This window comes from Hippocampus zosterae, chromosome 14 (genome assembly GCF_025434085.1).
Source record: "Hippocampus zosterae strain Florida chromosome 14, ASM2543408v3, whole genome shotgun sequence".
NCBI classification, from domain to species: domain Eukaryota; kingdom Metazoa; phylum Chordata; class Actinopteri; order Syngnathiformes; family Syngnathidae; genus Hippocampus; species Hippocampus zosterae.
The window spans coordinates 15,226,605-15,246,458 of record NC_067464.1 but is presented as its reverse complement, the minus strand read 5'-3'; the positions used below and the strand labels follow the sequence as shown (position 1 = coordinate 15,246,458).

The 19,854-nt window shown below is 42.2% G+C and overlaps 1 long non-coding RNA gene across 2 annotated transcripts in view; it reads left to right on the top strand.

The window, feature by feature from the left end:
- Nucleotides 1-15,082, top strand: part of LOC127614552 (uncharacterized) — a 47,223-nt gene extending 32,141 nt beyond the window's left edge. For both annotated transcript variants that reach the window (XR_007966596.1, XR_007966595.1), the window contains exon 2: nt 15,005-15,082. This is a non-coding gene — a long non-coding RNA (uncharacterized LOC127614552). The remainder of the gene's footprint in view (nt 1-15,004) is intronic.
- Nucleotides 15,083-19,854: the final 4,772 nt, after the last annotated feature.

Sequence of the window (19,854 nt, the reverse complement as noted above, 5' to 3'; positions counted from 1 at the left end):
ATTGCCGGCAGTAAGTCGGAATCGTTTCCAGTGAGGGTAGGACTCCGCCAAGGCTGCCCTTTGTCGCCGATTCTGTTCCTAACCTTTATGGACAGAATTTCTAGGCGCAGCCGAAGCGTTGAGGGGGTCCGTTTTGGGGGCCTCAGTATTACATCCCTGCTTTTTGCAGATGATGTGGTGCTGTTAGCTCCTTCAAACGGGGCTCTCCAACTCTCACTGGAGCGTTTCGCAGCCGAGTGTGTAGCGGTTGGGATGAAAATCAGCACCTCCAAATCTGAAACCATGGTCCTCAGTCGGAAAAGGGTGGAGTGCCCCCTCCGGGTCGAGGGAGAGATCTTGCCCCAAGTGGAGGAGTTCAAGTATCTTGGGGTCTTGTTCACGAGTGGGGGTAGGAGGGAGCGGGAGATCGACAGGCGGATCGGTGCAGCGTCTGCTGTGATGCGGACGTTGTATCGGTCTGTCGTGGTGAAGAAGGAGCTGAGCCAAAGGGCGAAGCTCTCAATTTACCGGTCGATCTACGGTCCAACCCTCATCTATGGTCACGAGCTATGAGTCATGACTGAAAGTACGAGATCCCGGATACAAGCTGCCGAAATTGGTTTTCTCCGCAGGGTGTCCGGGCTTTCCCTTAGAGTTAAGGTGAGAAGCTCGGTCATCCGGGAGGGGCTCAGAGTCGAGCCACTTCTCCTCCACATCGAGAGGAGCCAGATGAGGTGGCTTGGGCATCTGATTCGGATGCCTCTGAACGCCTCCCTGGTGAGGTGTTCCGGGCATGTCCCACCGGGAGGAGACTAAGAGGAAGACCCAGGACACGCTGGAGAGACTATGTCACCCAGCTTGCCTGGGAACGCCTCAGGATCCCCCGGGGAGAGCTGGAAGAAGTAGCTAGGGAGAGGGAAGTCTGGGTTTCCCTGCTAAAGCTGTTGCCCCCGCGACCCGGCCCCGGATAAGCGGTAGACAATGGATGGATGGACAATAATAATAATAATAATCCATCGATCCATTTTAGTAACTCTGTTTTCCCTGCACTGACTTTCCAAAGGCTGTCATAAACAACGCCATTTTTGGCTAACACCTTTCCTGTCTGTTGTCGTGCGTTTTGGGCCACATACAAACTCTAACAACAACAGCTCCATGGCTGCCCATCAAGCGGAAAAGAAAACTGAAATCCCAACGGAAGTCACCGGGTTCTCCAGGACGTTCACTTTCATATTCAAATGAACCTGTTCAAAAAAGGAGTGTGAAGAATCATTTATTTAATTGCGCCCTGTATTCCAACAATACAATTTCCTTACAGTAATTTGCTTTAATTGACAATAAAAGAACCCATATATAATAAAACATAATACAATAAAAAACAAGATATCACGATAAATAAACACAATCAATCTGTCTACTTTGTGAGCATCTGCACTCTTCATTCTTCTCATAATACATAAGGATATCTTCTTTGTACGTTTTCCTTAACAGCTTCATGCCGGAGCTATGTTGTGAGCCTGAAGTGAAGTAATTCCATAGTTTCACACAAGCAGTGGAAACACAAAAGCTTTTCATGGTTGTGCTGAAATCTATCATAATTATTGCCAGGGCTATTGAGACGATGCCGTGTATGAAAATGTTTTTGAATATGATTCGGCACAGAATCCTATTGTACTATATATATATTTTTTTTCAAGATGGCGCCCGAGTAGGCAGCCTTCGGCAAGTGCCCTTCAAGAGCCTTGCTTTTTTGTTCTTTTTTGCTGTTTTTGTCTTTTGTTTTGTCACATGTTGTTTGTTGTTTTATTGTGTGGACCTGATATGGACTGTTTTCAGCGCTTTTTGGCCACGACATTCGTCAAAGGAGCAGTATCTGTGCTTGGTGGTTGCGCCTTCTCGGCAGCACGCCTGTACCAGCACAGATTTTGATTGGGAGGAATGTCGGCGCCATTGACTGTCGGTGCTGGACAGACCTGGGGCGCTTGTGTTTTTTGCGCCAGTAATGGGCAGCATTTTTCACAACCCCGATTTGTTCAGTGGCTATGTCGGCGCTGTTGGACAGTTGGCGTTGGTGCGGCTGGATGGATGGCCGCTGAAGTTGAGGATGAGGAGAGAGGAGCGTTGGCGAAGAGCGCCGATGCGTATTTGGAACCGTGAGTCGCCGCTTGGAATTGACATGGATTTCCATGGGACAGGAGAAGTGAACCATTCTCTTTTTTCGTCAATGGATGGTACAGCTTCTTGTTGACTTTGAAACTTAGCTTGTAGTCGACGTGTGCACATTTTGAGCATGATGTCTCTGATCCACTGGTTAAAGGACACTTTGATTCTCTCCTCTTTCATCTCAAACTGCTTCAAACAACAAAGCGGAAAAGTGGTTAGGACTGCACGACTGTCCGTGTTTTATGTTATGTGTTGTGTTTATTATTTTACTTTATGTTAACTGTTTTGTAAAGCGCTTTGTTACAGCTGCCGCTGTTGTGAAACCGCTATATAAATCATCATGTATTGTATTGTATTGTACTGTCGGCACATGGTTTGAAAAACACTGGATTAAACAGTTTGGGGCCCAACACTGACCTGCCCGGGGCTAAGTTCAAATTTACTGATGTGTGATTACCCATCTTCTCAAATTGTAGGCTGTTGCTTCATTAACTCTTGACCCCATTTGAAACAGCTCTTCTGATACCATCTCGCTCTAGTTTGTTTAACAGAATATTATGGTCCATAGCAGTGGCGGATGTTGGTCTGTCAAGGAGGGGAAGCTCAATTTCAGCCTACATCATAAAATGTGTCAGTTTATTAATATGTTAATTCTACTCTCCGTTCCTTTTCACCAAAAAAAAGGGAAAAGGATGCCTTCACCATAAGATCATTGGCTCATTTCGCTGTCAATCAAAAAGAGATTCAGCCCCAGCAAGATCATCCAATCATCATGAAGAAAAGCTGAGCTTCTGCACGCCCACTGTCCATAGACTCCCAGAGACGCTGAGCGTTCGGTGGGTGGGACAAAACCAGTATTTATCCAATGACCTGTCTCGTTTCAATGCATTGGGGACAACCTACACTGAACTCTCAAGAGAGAAGCAGCAAGAATGAATGAGAAGAGTGTCGCGTCATAACCAGTAATAAAAAGCTGATTCTGAACAAATGTTGAATTGCATATTTAGTCAATGACATGTCCACACAATTGTACGTACACAAATATATTTGATCACTTACTTTTTGACATTTTAGGGGAAGCTGAGCTTCCCTTGCAGACTTAGAGCAATCACCTCTGCATTGTATACATAGTTCAGTACTGTATAATAACTGTAAAAATAAAAGGTGACTATGAAGTACCAAGTACAACTTTATTGAGAAATGTGCTGTATGGGAAACAGAGCACATTTGAAATTTCTTACCTCTCACATTTTTTTGCTTTAAAAAAAAAAATCCCACTTCACGGATTTCACTTATCACTGTTTCATTTTGGAACGTAACCCCCGCGATAAACAAGGGAAAATTTCATTTTCGGTGTCTCGCGTTGCCATCCACTCAAACCGTGGCTGACCAAACAGACATGGGCGTGGACCTGTGCGGCGTGCTTGTTTTGTTTCCGATTTGTTTTAGAGCAACATAACATCCGGTGTGGTGCCGCATTAATGTTGCGATAAAAATGTAATCCCATTGATATTGAAATATATATAATCTATATGCTCGGCTCACCACCCCCCCGCCCCCCCAGCCCCTCGGATGGTGTCCATCCCTCATTCAGCTCGGGTCCTCTACCAGAGGCCAGGAAGCTTGAGGGTTCTGCGCAGTATCCTTGCTGTTCCCAGCACTGCACATTTCTGGACTGAGATGTCCGATGTTGTTCCCGGGATCTGTTGCAACCACTCATCTAGTTTGGGGGTCACTGCCCCGAGTGCTCCGACCACCACAGGCACGACTGTCACCTTTACCTTCCAGGCTCTCTCCAGGTCCTCTCTGAGCCCTTGGTATTTCTCGAGTTTCTCATGTTCCTTCTTCCTGATGTTTCCATCACTTGGGACCGCTACATCCACTACAACGGCTTTCCTCTGCCCTTTATCTATGATCACGATATCTGGTTGGTTCGCCATTACCATCTTGTCAGCCTGGATCTGGAAGTCCCACAGGATCTTCGCTCTGTCATTCTCCACCACCTTCGGAGGTGTTTCCCATTTTGACCTTGGGGTTTCCAGTCCATACTCTGCACAGATGTTTCGGTAGACTATGCCAGCCACCTGGTTATGGCGTTCCATGTAGGCTTTCCCTGCCAGCATCTTACAACCTGCAGTTATGTGTTGGATTGTCTCAGGTGCCTCTTTGCACAACCTACACCTTGGGTCTTGTCTGGTGTGGTATATCTGGGCCTCCATGGCTCTGGTGCTCCTGAGCAGCCAGGATGAGTGCCTCTGTGCTGTCCTTCAGGCCAGCCCTCTCTAACCACTGATAGGACTTCTTGAGATCGGCCACTTCAGTTGTGGTACATCCCGTGTAGGGGCTTGTCCTCCCATCATGGTCCCTCTTCCAGCGCCTCATCTACTGTTCCCTATTGTCTGAGACATTCTCTGAGTATGTCATCCATTGGAGCCTTCTCCTTGATGTATTCATGGAGCTTGGATGTTTCATCCTGGACAGTGGCTCTCACACTCGCTAGTCCCCGGCCTCCTTCCTTTCGGTTTGCTGGATTTGGGATGGAACCCTCCATGCATGGTTAGGAGCTTTGGGGTCCTAACGTCCGTGGTCTGAATCGCTACCTTTGGCCACCTTATTATTCCTGCAGGGGATCGCTGGCAGGGCATAGCTGTTTATTGCCCGGGTCTTATTCTTGCTATTCAGCTGGCTTCTTAGGACTTGCCTCATTTGCTGGAGGTATTTGTATATATATATATATATATACACACACACACACGGGCGACCCGGTAGTCCAGTGGTTAGCACGGCTTCACAGTGCAGAGGTAGCGGGTTCAATTCCAGCTCCGGCCTCCCTGTGTGGAGTTTGCGAGTTCTCCCGGGCCTGCGTGGGTTTTCTCCGGGTGCTCCGGTTTCCTCCCATATTCCAAAAACATGCATGGTAGGCTGATTGGACGCTCTAAATTGTCCTTAGGTGTGAGTGTGGGCGTGAATGGTTGTTCGTCTCTGTGTGCCCTGCGATTGACTGGCAACTGATTCATGTAGTCCTTGAGGGGCCCCCTGGTCCTCGCGGTCGCCATGTTGGTGACCCCGGATATTGAGTTTTCAATGAATCCACCATGCATGTTTTTGGAATGTGGGAGGAAACCGGAGTACCTGGAGAAAATCCACGCAGGCAAAGGGAGAACATGTAAACTCCACTCAGGAAGGCCGGAGCCCAGATTCGAACCCTGGACCTCTGTACTGTGAGGTGGATGGGCTAACCCAGGGGTGCTCAAACTTTTTGGATCGAAGATCTACTTTTTGATCAACTAACCTCCCGGGATCTACCCTTACCGGCATGCGCGCACGCGCACACACACACACACGCACACGCACTCACACAACCTGATGAGAAACAGCCTGAAACTGAGGCATGCGACGCACTTTTGCAGCCTGTTAACTGTCGTAGCTCACACATACCGTTTTAAAGTGCTTCCCTGGGCCCTCCTAGATTCCTATTCTTTGCTCGTGCCCTCGGTGAATTGTACACGAAGCAAACTCTCAATGAGAATAATGACGATAAAAGATAAAGCGCAACAGTTCTGATCACAGGCTGCAATTGCAGACTGCTGAGAGCTAACCACTTCCGGTGACATAATCACGCGCCACCGTAAATTCAAGATTGACCTGCTTTATTTTATTTTTAAATATTTTTGGGTAAAAATGAGACTGATAGGGGTGCAGTGTGCATTAACACAAAAATATATATTATTAACATGTACAAAGACACACAAATGGTTGTTGGTTTTTTTTCTCCTCTACTTGGGACCTGTCTTAGATCTACCGGTAGATCAGGATCTACCTAATGAGCACCACTGGGCTAACCAGTATCCACCATGCTGATAATAATAATCATACATCTCTGATTAAAATTTGTTGTTGCCAATTCTCGAAAGTACATTAGCCCTTTTGTTATCCGAAACACCTCAGATAAATTACGATAAAATATATGGGCCCTACTGAAAAGCAAATTAAAAGGGAACCATTTCAAAGTAATTCTTCTATGTAGATAGTGCTTGTTTATTTAATATCCCAGAACTGCACCAGAGCTAATTTGACCGATAGTGGCCATCAGCACTGTAACATGAAACCCGCTGGCAGATGATGAGGCATGAACGGACTAAATCAAGACTCCACTCTCGGGTGGAATTGGCTGAGGTCTCGTTGTGTCCGACCTTTTGAGCTCAGTATAATGCCTTTCCCAAGCAGCATTGGGAAAGCCTTTAATGAAGTGCTCTCAGATGGAAAGCGTTTTCCGCAATGCTTGGATCCCAAAACCCCCAAAGCCCTCACCACCGTGCCTCCACCCCTTCAAGTTTAGAAAGAAGAATTTGCTAAACCACTCTGGCCACCCCAAACTTTTCAACAAACTTGTACACCTCAATCCCACTCTTATGAATTGCTCTATCCCGTTATGTTCGTCCTTTTCTGTGCTGGCGATGTTTTATGAAGCTGTGTTCGGCAAACCAGCAAACTCTTGCTCTAATCCTTCTCCTAATGACTGGGTTAATTTTTGGGGGGGTTGCTTTTTTTAACATGCTTCATGGGCACTGGCTAGAGACCTGCAGGCTCCAACTCTGTGGATATTAGACAGTAACCTAATTTGCACTTGCTGGATGTAATGCACACCAGTGTTAAGTAAGAGGGGAGGTAGCTACGCAGGTCACTGGTGGCCTGCTGCATTCTGTAGCGATGGTTGTGCAAAAAAAAGGGGGGTGGGGGAGGGGGTTATGTTTACATTTTAACATGGGCACCTTGAGAGGTTGAGGGGGCAAAGGCAAAAGCAGAGACTAAGCAGGAGTAACGAGGTGTTTCTGGACCCGGTCTTTCGACTTGAATTACGTCAGAGCTCTCCCTCTTGAGAGTCGTATCAATCTCATCTCATACCGATATTGTAGAGAAATTTCATGGGAGTTTCGAGCATATTCTAGAGGGTATTATAACTAAGTAATAAAAAAGTAAGTTCCTTTGTCTTAGGAGAAGATAAGCTAAAACATATTTTTTGGTCGTTGTCCCTTTAGTTTCCCTGTAATAAGCACAGGAAAATGTTACGCAAAGCACAACATATGATCATTTAAGTCCAAATATGAATGTGAATGGTTTTAAAAACACAGAATAACTACTAAAAAATAAAAACAAATGTTTCAAAATATTTGGGGAGTTTTTCCAATATTTTGTCACTGCATATGCGTTATCCAAATATAAGCAATGCTGTATGTATTTTCAAAAAGAAACAATTGAGTCAAAAACACCTTAATTGAAACCACCTCTCGCTTGGGTTGGGTATCACGTCTGATTTAAAGTTGAGTAATTCAGGAAGGTCAAGGGGGTGGGACCTTGACGTCTCAACTGTCAGTTGATTGAGATTGGACGAGGGATTTGGACATTATCAACGCTGACAATTTTTTACAATTTCACAAGAATTTGTACTTATATTGTTCTCTGAGGCCCGTGTAAGAATACCTCTCGAATGCCACTCACAAATTATTGTGGTAGCAAGCGCAGGCTTGATTATACACAAGCACTGAATGACGTAAAGCTCATTTACCTAAAACCACTTTTTCAGTTTAGCTCTACTCAAATCCGTCGTCATTGGCTAAGGGGAGAAGGCTCTTAAAAAAAAAAAAGACCGATAACAATAATAGAGGGAAAAACTGTCTCATATAGTAAAACGCTTTGTTTATATGACGGCAGAGTGGCAATTTTCAGTCTGCTTTTTTCCCCCCCCAAATTGACCACACATACAATCCATTCCTATTTTATGATGCGAAATACCTCCTTTCAACCTTTTTATACAGTGACAATTCCCCAGGTGTTGCAATCAGAGTATTTCTTTGTTTAACTCGGCTACGCCTCAGCTCCGCCTCAGCTACAAGAACGGTTCAGCCGAACACACATGGCCAATGTCAGCCGTAATTAACTTTGACAGGGGCATTTAGCGGTTGTAATTCAAATCTGATTCAGAGCATCTTAACCCTGAAGTCTGTCAAGTCATTTAAAATGCACTGGAACACTCATGGTCCCAATCAGGTCTGTGTTTGTGCGGCAGCATGTGTCAACTAAGCCAGCTGGGGGGTTTTGTGGAGGCCGGTGGGTTGGGGCGCTCCTTTTACATTACAGTCCTGAATGGGTGGACCACTCTGCCATAGTTGAGAGGGGGTCTGGGTTCCAATCTTCACTTAGAACTCCTCTCCTGCATGAGTTTTGGCAGTTTTGCTTTCTCCCACATTTAAAAAACTTTCAATAAGATTGGTAAATTAAAGACTCAAACTAATCCAGAGACGTGAATATGAGCGTGTATTTTTTTCTATAATGTAGCAAAAAAAAAAAAAGCAATATTTATATTATGGCCAAAGTCACTGTCACATCATAGTATCAATGTTGGCTTTGTAGATTGATTTTTGAAAGGGGTAAATACAATATCTTATTCAGACTGATCATCGACTTGCAAAGGAATTTTCATTCCTCCAGATTACCAGTTTTTGTATGGAAAACACTTCTAGGGTATAAATATTAAATTATAAAATCGAATCAATACAAGATGAGATAAAATCTTTCAACCCATAGCTCACTGCATGGGAAAGGTTTGCAAGTGTTTCCAAAAGCATGCAAAGTGGTTTGCTGGATATTTACAAACAGTTTCAATGGCCGCAAACCGTTTTTTTTTTCTTTGACCGAACTTCCAGTAGAGACATTTTGAGCATATTCAAAATTCGATGGCAAAAAGAAAAACTGTTTGCGATCATTAAAACTGGTTACAAATTTCTGGCGAACATCTTTGCCATGTTTTTTACAACCTTTAATAATCCCTAATGAATAAAAATTCTCTGTTTGTTAAAACTTGCAAGCATTCCCGCCCAGTGAGATACAGGCTTTACCATGACCTCTGGGATTGGCTTGTCCAATGACTGGGAGGGCTTTACAGGCCAGTGGCATATCAAGGGATGGAGTGGGGGATCAGGGAAAAGGAGAAATAATACTTATATACAGTATATACAAACCGAAAGGTGTATAAATAGAAAAGTATAGTATACATAAGGGTAAAAGTATTTGATGATATGTAGATTTTTCTTCTTCTTTGTTTTGAAAAATGATCAATTCAAATTGCTACATAATAAGAGGTAGGACTAGATAAATTATTTACTTCTTCCTACTCCTTCGAGCAACTGTGATGATGTGTTTTTTTTTCTTTTACTTACTTTTAATTTTCCTTCATAATTTTTGTTTGCCTTTTGTCAATCTTATTGAGTGTACTATATATGCTAATATATATATATATATATATATATATATATATATATATATATATATATATATATATATATTTTTTTTTTTTAAAGATTATGTGTGAATAACTGCTCCAAGTGAAAAATGTTCATGGAAAATTGAAAATTGAAATTGTTATTTAAGTAAATATTTGCATTTTGCACATAGAAAACTGATTCATGATTCCATGTTGATGGGAGCATTAAAATGGGAAAAATAGGACAAAAAAATAAATAAAAGGAAATTCTGAAACGATAAAAACATGCGTGAGTAATTACGATTATGTTTTACTTCATTTGAGTTAATTATGACAGTTGCATTTTTAATTAGATTAAATATTTTAATCGTTTGACAGCTCTAAGATATATATGTATGTATATATATATATATATATATATATATATATATATATATATACTGTATATACACATAGATATAGATATATACAGTGAAACTCCTCTACGACAAAACCTACATGGGTGAAAATACCCTCTTGTGTGAAAAAAATCTAAATGCATTAACACCATTCCCACTCTCCTGCCCCCATACAACTACAAAAAAAATCCTGCTGCATTATACGAAATCTTTTCCTCTGCTGTTGCTTCGCAACGACATTCACTACAATGAAGTCTAATCCAACAGCGACCTCTGCTGCTTCGTTCGGAAATGGCAACAGCAACCACCACACTGCTTTACACATTCGCAGTAGTGCAGGAAGTATTTGTTAGTTAGATCCACACACAGCAAGAATGTTGCATTGCTAAAATGGCTACAAAGCGGACCTTTGGATGTCAAGCAGCTAAGACAAGAAGAGCTCTGACGCTTGAAGAGAGAGTAAACATGATCAAAATGAAAGACATAGGAAGCAAAATAAAACATTATCCAAGAAATTTATGTAAGTGAAAGTCAGTGGTCTTCCGTCAGGGCCAGCAAGGCCTTCTCTGCTGGCCTAAACATTCTCAGAAAAGTCAATTTAATAAATTTCCTTTTCTAGAATAGCATACATTTAATTTGTTATTTTATTTTCATAAATATGGAAACAAAATTATTCTCCGTATGCTTTACGTCATATTATTTCCACTTTGTTGAGTGGAATGTTATTTTAAATAACATTGAAAGCTACTCGATAAATTACGTATTTATTATGGTAGAGTTTTTAACCAATAATGTTTCAACTAGCTTGTGTTGCCAGTTAAATTAAATTTGCTCCGGGCCTTCAGATTAAACTGAGCAGGCCCCTGTGCGCTGTAAATGAACGGGCACAGTCAGCTTTCAATAGCCAATCAGATCACGAGTCTGCGTACCAGGGCCAGCTAGAAGGTCTTACTTTCTAGCTGGCCGTGCGCGTTCGGTGATTGGATTAGCGCCTGCTAGAGGGAACTGTTGCTGCATTTTGACCCAAAATGGCCGAAGGAGAAGACGTTGATCTGGTTGCAGGACTACTTTCCACACAATTTTCAAGACGGACCTTCTCACTGGATTTACCAATTTAAGTTGTTTTACCAAGGCAGCAAGGAAACATCAGAGCACGGCTGGGCACTTACAAGCTACGGCACATTTAAAAACGTTTGGAGACACTCACGTAATTCTGCAGCTCAGTGAACAGGCACTACATTGGTGAGTAAATTTATTTTGTTTTACATTTCTTCTTGTTATTTTATTTTGTTACCATTAATGGTAACGAAATGACAAAGATACAAAATGATACAAAAATGTATCAAATAAATCAGCTCACCTGCAATTTATAATGGCGCATTGTAGTCAGCTTCATGCACTAAAATTCGTTCGATCTCAGCTGCTCAACATTTTCAGTTATTTGTTGGTGAATAGCCTATTCTCAAAATGCAAATGATCTGTTAATTTTATTTTCAAAGAATAGTTTGTTTTGTTATTGTGTGGTTGCTGTCTTATATGAAACTGCGACATTGCGCAATTTATTGGACAGACTTGTTTATGATCACACAGCGTAATTTGGGTGACATTTTATCTAGTATTTTTAAATCATCTTTTTATTTTTGACAATATCTGTAAATTTAGTTTCCTGCTCTTAATTGTGAATGCATATTTGATGGTTTTAAATGCTCCTGAAATTAAGTTTTGCTTGACGAGCCTATACTCTATTGTTGTCATGTATGTGACGTCACTGAAGGCCTAAGGTTGAAATGCACGGCCCGCCACTGACGCCGAATCTGATGGAGTCAATATGCTCACAGTTCACCGCTGGCCACGTAACATCAGGATTCTCAATCACATAATCACCCAGCCGCACTAATGTTGCTCTTCAGAAAGTAATCGACGAGGTGGGGGTGGGGGTGACAAAAAAAAATGTCTGTCTTCGTGCGCCTGGTCCACTGGTCCATGGACTGGTGGTTCTGGACCATTGCTGTATACTGTATGTCACCATGGCTGGACTTGGGCATGATGTTACATTTGAGTTGTGGAAGGATAGTTTACTGTTCCCCAGCAAGTCTGGCAACACATCTGACAAAATAGTCATTCACTCACCACTGTCCCCCACCGCTCACTCCACGCCAATTACCCAATCAGAAGAACCTCGACACAAGTAATATCAGTCAAAGCATTGGGGGACATGATTACAACTTTGGCCAAACAAATCAGAGACGATATCTTGGTCGGCCACAGGACTATACCCAGCTAAGTATGTTCCGGCCTCAGGTTTTAAATGCTCCTGAAATTAAGTGCTGTCTGACGAACCTATATTGTGTTAATGTACTGCATGTGACGTCACTGAAGGCCTAAGGTTGAAATGCACGGCCCGCCACTGGTGAAAGTGAATGCTGATCGTAAATTTCGCAATTTCTTTCCCTTTTTTTCTTTCTATACTGACCATATGAAGTGTCCAATAAGTGCATGCTCATATTTATGTCCTATTGGGATAAAAATAAAGAGTACACATACGTTTGTGTGTGTGTGTACAGATACCCGTGTGTGTGTGTGTGTGTGTGTGTGTGTGTGTGTGTGTGTGTGTGTGTGTGTGTGTGTGTACACACACAATAAAGAACAGCTTTTTGATGATCCATGTACTGTAAATGGAGAGGCTCTATCGGTGAGTAGGGTGACGGGTGCTTCAGTCTTAGAGGGACCTGGCCGCAGCTGACCCTGAGCGAGGTTGTAGCCGAGAAAACTAACAGAGGTAACACCAAACTCGCATTTTCTGCATTGAGATAAGCCTACATAAACTGCTGATGCATATCTCAGAGAACGTCATGAATGAATACTTGACAATACTGGAGCATTAGTGAGACCAAATCTTCAAAGTGGCCAAGGGCCAGCTTGAATGCTGTCTTCCACTCATCTCCTTCCCACATTCACACCAAAAAGAGGATTTGTTGATGAGTGGGAGTGGATACTTATTCTTGATGTTGATGTCATTTCGTCCTTTCAAGTCAATGCATTGTTGAGAGGTCTTGTATTATTATTATTTTTTTTTTTTGGTGTCAGCAAAAATAATATGATTGTGATATGATGGAAATATTGTGAAATAAATTAATAAGTTAATGAGTTAACTCCCAGGATTAAGTAATTCCTCCAATTTGAATTCGGAAATTATTTAAATTGTAATTTCCCATTTCAACGCTAGAGTGCTCTACACCCACTTTAAAGTGGTGATTTAGAACATTAATTCGTTCATTCATTTATGCATTTTCCAGTCCACTTCTATCCTCACAAGTGTTCGATGGTCTGTGGTGGTCGGAGCACTCGGGGCAGTGACCCCCAAACTAGATAAGTGGTTGCAGCAGATCCCGGGAACAACATCGGACATCTCAGTCCAGAAATGTGCAGTGCTGGGAACAGCAAGGATACTGCGCAGGACCCTCAAGCTTCCTGGCCTCTGGTAGAGGACCCAAGCTGAATGGGGGATGGACATCACCCAAGGGTTTTAAATTTTTATATATTCATTCATTTTCCAAAACGCTTTATCCTCACTCGGGTCGCGGGGGGTGCTGGAGCCTATCCCAGCTGTCTTCGGGCAGAAGGCGGGTGACACCCTGAACCGGTTGTCAGCCAAGCAGGGCACACAGAGACGTACATCTCGGGACAATTTAGAGTGTTCAATCAGCCTACCATGCATGTTTTTGGAATGTGGGAGGAAACTGGAGTACCCAGAGAAAACCCACGCAGGCCCAAGGAGAACATGCAAACTCCACACAGGAAGGCCAGAGCCGGGATCGAACCCACAACCTCTGCACTGTGAGGTTGACGCGCTAACCACTGGACCATCGGGCTGCACAACTTAGAACACAGTCCACACAAATGCAATGCATATCAGGGCTGCCCAACCAGTAGCCCGCGAACTAGTCCCAAGTCGATTGCGGGGGTCTTGGGGAAAATGGATTTTTAAAAAGAATGTGTGTCTGTTTGCATGTCATTAATGTTCTATATTTTGTGTTAGTGCACACTGCAAGGTGCAGTCTCCACCCTAAGCATCCTCTCAGTTTCAATTTCACAAAATAAAACCCCAACAACAACAACAACAAAATACTGTATTTTCTGCACTGAAAGCCTATTTTGTATTTTTTTTTCGACTCCAGAGGCAGTCATGAACGCCACTGGAGTCGAACAGAAGAAGAGAAGGCACGGAGATGGACAAAGACCTACCTGTATTTGTTGAGACACTGAAAACCATTAATAAAGTGTGCATTTCAAAAAAAACAACACCACAGCTCTCCTTTTTTCGGAGCTGCAACAAAAACTTTTTTCAAGATAAGTTTTCCTTTTATTTGTCCCACACTTGGGAAATTTACAGTCTACAGCAGCAAATTTGGGGTGTCGAAAGAAGAAAAAAAATGTTTGCATGAATAAAGCAGCGACACAGTTCACTGAACCAACAGCAAGTTATAACATTGACTAGTTAACATTGAACTCTCTGGCCGCTGCTCTATTTCTGTGTTCAACTGTGAAACCAGTCGCCTTAAGTTTGAACTCTGCGTTGTAAGCATGTCTCCAGCAAGGAGCCATCATTAGGTCGACATATTACCGTAATGACCATACACAAGGCGCACCAGATTTTAAGGCGCATGTTGGATTTATTATTGTTTAGTAATCATACATTCACGTATTATTCGGTTGATTCTCGTGTCGTCATTTTATGCTCGCAATGAAGAATGCTTCTGCCTGTCAGTATAGTTTGATTTTGCTTGCAAAGAAGAACGCTGATGCTTGCAATCATTAGTTGGCTTTGCCTGCAATGAAGAACGCTTATGCTTTCAATAAAGATTTATCCTTTATTATTTACTCACATCTATAATCATTATATGTTCTTCATTATGTGCTCACTTTTGCTTGCTGTACTGTGTGAGAAGTTAGGGTCGCAACCACCTTTCCGAGGACGTGGCTGGGAAGAGATAACTGTTAAGACTAAACAGCGAGCAAGGCTGAACCGTGAATGGAGACATCAACACCAGCTGCAACGGGATGTTTATGTCTATTTGCACACATGTACGTAAATTGCACTCACATACACACACATAGTCAAACAAGTTCAGTGTGTGTTCAACAGCCCCCACCCTTTAGGTTGGACACACCTATGTAGTAGCTTTTCCCAATAAGTGAGGAGGTGAAGGGGGAGATCGTTAGGGTTACGTGTGGAGAACTGAAACCGAACGCTTCTCCTCGTTCCCTCCTGGTACCAGAATCGAGTCTCCTGTCTCCTCCTTTTGGTTATTCTTGAGTGTCAATTTGGACCAACCTGACAGCGCACTGTGAGCTTTTAAGAAATTGGAAGACTTTTCGGTGTGCCTTTATAATGCGGAAGTGGACACATGGATCAATACATGAGCGAAGCACAGAAGGGCATAGGTAGAGATACCAGAGGAGCCAAACATTAGCTCCTGGTTGACAGAACAGTCGCACAAGACTGCAGGTCCCGATGTACCAACCTTCTGCACAGCCTGGATTGATTACAAGAAAGCCTATGACTTGATGCCACATACATGGATCACTGAATGCTTGGAGTTGTATAAGGTGAACAGGACTCTAAGAGCCTTCGTTGCAAACTCGATAAGGTAGTGGAAAACCACACTTGAAGCCAATGGCAAGCCACTTACCCAAGTGTCCATCAAATGTGGCACTTACCAAGGTGATGCACTCTCCCCACTGCTGTTCTGCATAGGACTGAACCCCCTAAGCCAAGTAATCACCAAGACAGGCTATGGATACCGCCTCAGAAATGGAGCTACAATCAGTCACCTCCTCTACATGGATGACATAAAGCTGTATGCTAAGAGCAAAAGGGACATAGATTCCCTGATCCACACAAACAGGATCTACAGCAGCGACATTGGGATGTCATTCGGGCTTGAGAAATGTAGTCGGATGGTGACTAAGAGAGGAAAGGTAGTCCGCACTGAAGGGGTCTCACTCCCTCAAGGAACAATAGCAGACATTGAGGACAGTTACAAGTACCTCGGTATACCACAAGCCAATGGGAAATTCGAACTGGCAACAAGGAAAGCGGCTATGGCCAAATACCTCCAGCGAGTGAGGCAAGTCCTAAGAAGCCAGCTCAATGGCAAGAATAAGACCTGGGCAATCAACAGCTATGCCATGCCAGTGATCAGATACCCTGCAGGAATAATAAGGTGGCCAAAGGAAGACATTCAGACCACGGACGTTAAGACCGGAAAGCTCCTAACCATGCATGGAGGGTTCCTTCCCAAATCCAGGACCCTGAGACTGTACGCAAGCCGGAAAGAAGGAGGCCGGGGACTAGTGAGTGTGAGAGCCACTGTCCAGGATAAAACATCCAAGCTCCATGAATACATCAAGGAGAAGGCTCCAACGGATGATGTACTCAGAGAATGTCTCAGACAATGGGGAACAGAGGATGAGGTTCTGAAAGAGGGACCATCATGGGAGGACAAGCCCCTCCACGGGATGTACCACCGGACCATAACCGAAGTGGCTGATCTCAAGAAGTCCTATCAGTGGCTAGTGAGGGCTGGCCTGAAGGATAGCACAGAGGCACTCATCCTGGCTGGAGCAGGCCCTGAGCACCATAGCCATTGAGGCCCAGATATATCACACCAGACAAGACCCAAGGTGTAGGTTGTGCAAAGAGGCCTGGCTCCCAACACATAACTGCAGGGTGTAAGATCCTTTTTTCTTGTCTTCAAGAAAAAGACATGTATGGTTATACTTCTACATGGAACACCATAACCAGGTGGCTGGCATAGTCTACCGAAACATTGGATTGGATGACCATCATATTATGATATCGAGACTTAAAAATGATGATCATGGATCAAAATAAAAGACCAAAAAAGCCATCACGTGCCCAGTTTTCAAAAAGAAGAGAACCGGGCAAAGGGTATGCAGATTTCTCTTTTGAGTGACTGAAAGCTATTGGCTATTTGTGTGTGTGTGCGTGTGTGTGTGTGTGTGTGTGTGTGTGTGTGTGTGTTTGCATCATTTAAAAAAAACATATCCGATTATAAATGCTGGAAATAACTAATGACAGTAATACCATTTTCTCTTCATTAGAAATGGCTCAATTAGAAATCCTAATTCTCAACATCAGCCACAGGATTTGGCCACAGTTAGCCACAGTTCTGACTGACAGAATTCGGACACAGCTGGTTTGTAGAGAACAAAGTGAGGTACCTTCTGACTTTCCTTGCTATCAAATTGACAGTAACGACACAGTCATGACATGTAAAAGCCACATTGGCTCAGGCGTTCCCTGGCTAGTTAGTTACTCGCTAGTTGTAATGAAGATAATTAGTTTTGTTTGTTTGTTTTTGTTTGTTTGTTTATTGAACATAAAACATGTACAGTAATAATTTGACAGAAAATAAGGTAGATAAAAAAGTAAAAAGAAAGAAATCAATCTTCATTCAACACAGTTATTATGTTCAAGGGAGTAGGATGAAGTAAAAAAACTTATCTAGTCCTACCCCGTTATGTGTTTATATCTACTAAATCATTTTTATATCAATCAGAAAAGAAAAAGTAAGAAGAAGTCTCCATTAAGGCTCATACTTTACCCTTAACCGTGATATTTTCACAACTTTTGGTTTGTATCGGGATTATATACATCCTCACCCTGGCACTCTTGTGTCAATTTTCTCTTGTATTCATAATTCATATTCTTGTATTCAATACCTTTCTCTATTTATCAACTTAGTTCTGATTTATCATTATATTTAATGTTTAGAATTTATCATTTTAACTCTGATTGATGTAGGTTGTTTGTACTATTTTTTTGAATTTGTTTTTGAAATCAGCAAGCGATTTACTCATTTTTAGGTCCGTTTCGAGATTATTCCACATATTAACACTTTTGCTAGATACACTTCTTTGCTTGATGTTTGTTCTTGTTTTGAGTTTTTTGAACAAGTTGGTACCTCTTAATTCATAGTTGTTTTCTCGAATTTCAAAAAACTTCTGAATGTTTTGGCAGAGCAGGTTATTGTGTGCTTTGTACATTAATTGGGTGATTTTAAAGTCAACCAGGTCATAAAATTTCATCGTATTTAATTTGATAAATAGTGGATTTGTGGGTTCCGTATATTTTGATCTATTAATAATTCGAATTGCTTTACTAGCAAGCACTTAGTTACTAGCAAGAACGTTATAATAGTGTTGACTGGTGCCTTGCTACCTTGCAAGTTATAATGAACCTATCGAGTTGCCAATTAGCTGTTTATTAGTTATAGAAAATTAACAAAGTTATATTAATCTCAAAAGGTTAACCTGTCACCTCTGACAACAGCACCTGCCATGGGTCACTTAGTCCAGTGGTTTCCAACCCCTGGGCCGCGGACTGGCACCGGTCCATGTGTCATTTGGTACCGGACCGCACAGAAAGAACAAATAACTTACATTAGATCCACTTTATTGATTTCGGAATCTGAAAGATGTTTTATTTTGAAATAAATAAAAAAATCAGGAGTCCTACTTAAAATACGGATTTATCTCAACGGGAGATTTCCACGCAACAAGCCTGCTCTGCATAAAATAAAGCGATGGTGAGTCGTAATTTTCGTGCACTTTCTATTTGTGATGTATCTTATTTTGAAGGCACGTTTAAACATTACCATACCGACCAGAGAGTGTTGCGGCCAGATCGGACATTCTTCGTCTCATGATTCGTGTTTATTATTATGTTACGAAAATACCACAGTTTTCATGCAGGTCATATCATATTATTTTGTTGTATTTAAAGGCCGGTCCCTGAAAATACTGTCTGACATTTAACCAGTCCATGGGCCAAAAAAGGTTGGGGACCGCTGACTTAGTCCATGGTTGCATGGGTTGTAGTGTTGTGGGAACTGATTTGCAATAGTTTACCTCAACTGTTGGTTTATGAATACTTTGACAGCAAATGTGTCCTTCTACGCAAGCAAAGACATGGGCTCGACAGTATTTTTGGTACATTTGGTGAAAGAAAAAAAAGAACTCTCAATTTTCAATACAGGGTGATCTCATGTGTGTTGTAGGATCAATTTATTTGTATGACCCTAAAATACTCCCACACCAAAGGGGACCTTTGCGTCATGATTTTGAAGTCAAATGCCTATTTTTAGTCCTTAACCTCAATCCTAGTCGCATATAAAGCATTTCCCACTACCTTATATTTAATATCAGCATATTGAGTTCTCCTTTGCTACTTTTGGAAAGAGCATTGGAGAGTTCAAACATTCGTATGAAATATAGAATGCATATTTTCTTAAAGACTTCTGCCAAAATGCTATGTTGCATATATATTTCCAGCCATGAGACATTTCATAGTGTCTGTCTGTAATTGTTTGCAGCCGGTCTGAAAGTGGTGCTGCGTTACGCCTACTGTCAGTCGCCTTCGTCATTCATTGAGGACAAATCTTCTGCCAAATGACTACTTGTAATTTTCTTCACAGTGAAAACAGTAAGCAGAGATTCAAAGGGCCGTGAAAAGCCAGCTGTCGTGACACGTGCATTTAAGATGGCATATTTGCATTTCCCTTATAATATGACACTTGCGCTAAGTGACATATGATTGATTATGGGGAGCGAAGTGGCTTTTGTAACCCCCGTAAGTGCTCTTAAAACAAATTAAAGCTTTCATCATTGTAACATGTCTATTATGGGATGTGGTAATAGCCCCTCGTTGAATCAAATTATTTGTGTCTCAATAATTTAGAAAAATGTAACAATTAATCATGCCCGAGAGTGACAAAAAAATCATGGCAAAGGCTCACCAAAACCGGCTAGGTTAATTCATAAACACTTAGTGGTGTTTATGGCTTGCTTTGTGAAATAAGCTCAACTGCTTAATTGCTCATCTACTGACGGCCGTGGTGCTGCCAGCATGAACATTACCATCTGACTTCAGTTTTAACTAAATGACCCATAGAATAAACAAATTGTCTCTATCAGGATTTCGTAGCTCGGCTGAAAATGTGCTTCTTTGAAGTGCTCCCCCTTAAA